Source organism: Crocuta crocuta, unplaced genomic scaffold (assembly GCF_008692635.1).
Source record: "Crocuta crocuta isolate KB4526 unplaced genomic scaffold, BGI_CrCroc_1.0 scaffold1077, whole genome shotgun sequence".
Classification (NCBI taxonomy): domain Eukaryota; kingdom Metazoa; phylum Chordata; class Mammalia; order Carnivora; family Hyaenidae; genus Crocuta; species Crocuta crocuta.
Window position 1 is genome coordinate 212,032 of NW_027528413.1, and position 4,238 is coordinate 216,269.

A 4,238-nucleotide genomic window follows, 5' to 3' on the forward strand; every position below is an offset into this window, starting at 1 on the left:
TGCCAAATATGGGTTCAGAAATGAACAATAGAAATATCATACTTGCAAAAGAAATGATACACCATGAAGGAGAGTCACCAGGTGGCACAAGAATAGAATTAGTATCCCCAAGAAATACTGATGAGAACTACTAGTCTTTTCTTGAGAGTGAAGTAAGGACATTTTCAGAAAAAAACTAAGAAAATTTGGCAATAATAGACTGTCACTAAAATAATTATTGAAAGATATACTTCAGGAAGAAGGTAATCGAAATCAGGAAGAAGGGGTGAACAGGAGGCAAGAACAGTGGATAAAAACTGATAAATGTGGGGAAATCTAAATAGGTGTTAAGTATATAAAACAATAATAATGTTGGATACTATGGAGGTATGAAAACAAGCTGGCACCAAAAACACTGGAGCACAAAAACATCTAAGACAGTGAGAGACTATTAATATTTAAAGCCTTCTAAAGCTCTTGTATTGTTTGGGAGAAGTGTAGGGATATTGTCTGAATTTGGACATCATTAAGTCAAGTATAAATGTTTAAACATTTAAGAATATGGGCTTCTAGTCTCTGGCAATGGCAGCCTTGGTAATTCGATTCAACTTCCCTATTAAAGTAATGAAGTATACTGGATAAAATCTTTCAAAACCACTTTAAAAAATACTTATTTATTTTTGAGAGTGAGAGCACATGTGAGTGGGGGAGGGGCAGAGAGAGAGAGAGAGAGGGAGAGAGAGAACCCAAAGCTCCACTAACAGCACAGAGCCTTGATCTTGGGGCTTGGTCTCACCAACCCTGAGATCATGACCTGAGCTGAAATCAAGAGTTGGGCACTTAAACAACTGGGCCACTCAGGTGCCCCTTAAACTTTTTTTAATATGTTTTTTTAATGTTTATTTTTGAGAGAGAGAGAGTGTGTGCACGTGTGTGCTCACCAGTAGGGGAAGGGCAGATAGAGAGGGGACAAAGGATCTGAAGCACGCTCTGCGCTGACAGCACAGAGCCTGATGCAGAGCTCGAACTCATGAACCATGAGATCATGACCTCAGCCAAAGTCAGACGCATAACTGAGTGAGCCACCCTGGCGCCCCTCAAAACCATTTTAAAAGCACTAAAAAGCCAAGAGGACAAAGGTAAGTGCCCAGGCTAAATTCAGATGAAAGGTTATAACCAGACAGAAAAGCAGAATATTGGTGCACCAAAGCCAATTTGCTCTGAGCGCATTTGCCTACGTTGCCCACCTGAGCGTTGATTCAGCAGCTACACAGGGCTAGAGAGAGAGAAGTTAAGGCTTAGGGGCAGCCTAAGGTAGGAGTTTGATAGGAGAACTTCTCCACATTGAGCTGAGACCCCAATGGGCTATATCTGCTGCATAAGGGCCAACCAGAAGGAAACATGCACCTGTTCCTAACAATCCCAGAGAACTGTACTGAATGGCTGGCTGCCTTGGCAGCAAGTGGAATGCTCTTATAAAAAGGGGTAAAAGAGAGGAGGGAGTGCATACACCTTTTTGAATTAGTGTTTTCATTTTCTTTGGGTAAATATCCAATAGTAGATTTACTGGATCTATGGTATCTTTATTTTTAATTTTTTGAGGCAACTTTATACCATTTTCTACAGTGGTTGTGCCAATTTACAATCCCACCAACTTACAGTTTACATTCCCACCATGAGGGTACCTTTTACCCCCCATTCTCACCAACTCCCGTTGTTTCTTATGTTTTTGATTCTGGCCATTCTCACAGGTGTGAGGTGATGTCTTTTTGTGATTTTGATTTGCATTTCATGATGATGAGTGATGTTGAGCATCTTTTCATGTGTCTGTTGGCCATCTGTATGTGTTCTTTGGAAAAGTTTGATTCATGTCCTCGGCCCATTTTTAATTTAAAATTTATTTATTTTTTAATGTTTTATTTATTTTTTAAAAATTATTTTTATTTTTTTCCTTAAATAGTTTATTGTCAAGTTGGTTTACATATAATACCCAGTGCTCATCCCAACAAGTGCCCTCCTACGTGCCCATCACCCCCTTTCCGTCTCCCCCACCCCCGTCCCCTNGACTTCCAGTAGCATGATATACACTTCTCCATCCTCTTACTTTCAATCTGAAGGTGTCCTCCAGTCTAAAATGTGTTTCATGTAGACAGCAAATAGATGGATTTTTTTTTTTTATCCATTCTGCTACCCTATGTCTTTTGATTGGAGCATTCAGCCCATTTACATTCAGTGTTATTATTGAAAAATATGGGTTTAGAGTCATCGTGTCCTTTGTGAGATTCATGATTGTGATGGTGTCTCTGGTACCTGGCCATTTCTGCCTAACGGGGGACCCCTCTACTGGCAACTTTTCTCCAGAGCTCGTGTTTGGGGTGATAAGAATTTCCTGGAACTGCATTTCAATCTATAGGCTTTCTCTTCCCAATCCTATTTTGGCCCCCTTTCATCTCTCATAAGCTTAACCCCCAATAAACCTATTGTACCCCAAATTCCATTTCCATGTGGGCCTTGCAGAGGACCCAAGGGACACAATACAATTTCACTTTTGGCGGATGCCATCCCTGAACCAAGACCAACACTATTTTCATGTTAGGCAGGGAAAGAACTTGAATTTTAAAAGGCTTGTAAGGGGCACCTGGGTGGCTCAGTCGGTTAAGCGTCCGACTTCGGCTCAGGTCATGATCACACAGTTCATGGGTTCAAGCCCCCCATCGGGCTCTGTGATGATAGCCAGCTCAGAGCCTGGAGCCTGTTTCAGATTTTGTGTCTCCCTCTCTCTCTGACCCTCCCCTGCTCCCGCTGTCTATCTCTCTCTCTCAGAAATAAAGAAAACATCTAAAAAATTTGAAGTAATATACAATGGAATACTACATGGCAATGAGAAAGAATGAAATCTGGCCATGTGTAGCAACATGGATGGAACTTGAGGGTGTTATGCTGAGCGAAATAAGTCAGGCAGAGAAGGATAAATACCATATGTTTGCACGTATAGGAGGATTAGGAGGAACTTAACGGAGGACCATACGGGAGAAGAAGGGGAAAAATAGTGGGGGAGAGGGAGGGAGGCAAACCATGAGAGACTCTTGAATGCTGAGAACAAACTGAGGGCAGATGAGGTGGAGGGAGGGGAAGGGGGTGATGGGTATGGAGGAGGACACTTGTGGGGATGAGCACTGGGAGTTATATGTAAACCAACTTGACAATAACCTATTTATAAATAAATAAATAAATAAGTTTGAAGTAAGAATGAAAGGGTTGTACAATTTAATTTCTACATAAATGATTGAATATACAAAGTATCAAATATAAACAGTAGTGTAGCAAGAAAATCAATTGGCAGAAATAATCACTCAGCCAGTTGANATACACAAAGAATGAAAAAAATATTGTTACAACATTTTACAGCACACAACTGAATTCAATCCCAATTCATTCCTATTACACTTCTTCCTGCTTTAGTATTAGTGGGCCCACATTACTCCCTGTGAATACACTGTGTTTATTATGTGAACTATCACAGGCAGGGAATGTCTTAGAACGCCAACACCTACAATAAGCTGCTTTAGTGAGACCCAAATCTTCAATGTTTATTTCATTTACCACTTTGGGATTTTCCTTTTGTATTTTAAGATTAATCAAGGTGTTCTATTGTTTTTCCTTTTGGAGAAATGTACGAATTGCAAAGTAGCCAAGTAGTGCAAGTACACCAAGAAAAGGCAATAACCTAAGTCATTCTGAAACTGTGAGTTGGGTGAACCTGGTAATGCTCTCGGGGATGGGAGCCGCTCTAGGTACATGGAGAGCTGTACCTTCCTGTTGTGGGCCACGCTCTCCAGGTCCATCCTTGCCAGCAGCATCCACTCCTCCCAGAGTCCCTGCTGATCTCCAGTCGGAATTTCTGTGCCTGCTGCCCCAAGAACAGAAGTGGCGGGCAGGGCACATTGCTGCCTGGGTCCCACCACAGGCAGGCCTCTGCCCATTTTTAAATGAGATTATATTTTTTAATGTTTATTTATTTATTTTAAGAAAGAGAGAGAGGGGGCAGGAGGAGAAGGCAGAGAGGAGAGNGTGGCGGGCAGGGCACATTGCTGCCTGGGTCCCACCCCAGGCTGGCCTCTGCCCATTTTTAAATGAGATTATATTTTTTAATGTTTATTTATTTATTTTAAGAAAGAGAGAGAGGGGGCAGGAGGAGAAGGCAGAGAGGAGAGATACCATCCCAAGCAGGCTCCGAGCTTTCAGTGTGGAGCCCACAT

General features: G+C 41.8%; 1 pseudogene; it reads right to left on the minus strand.

Annotated features, from left to right (window-relative positions):
- Positions 1-3,420: 3,420 nt before the first annotated feature.
- LOC144223530 (CDGSH iron-sulfur domain-containing protein 2 pseudogene) lies at positions 3,421-3,824 on the minus strand (annotated as a pseudogene).
- Positions 3,825-4,238: the final 414 nt, after the last annotated feature.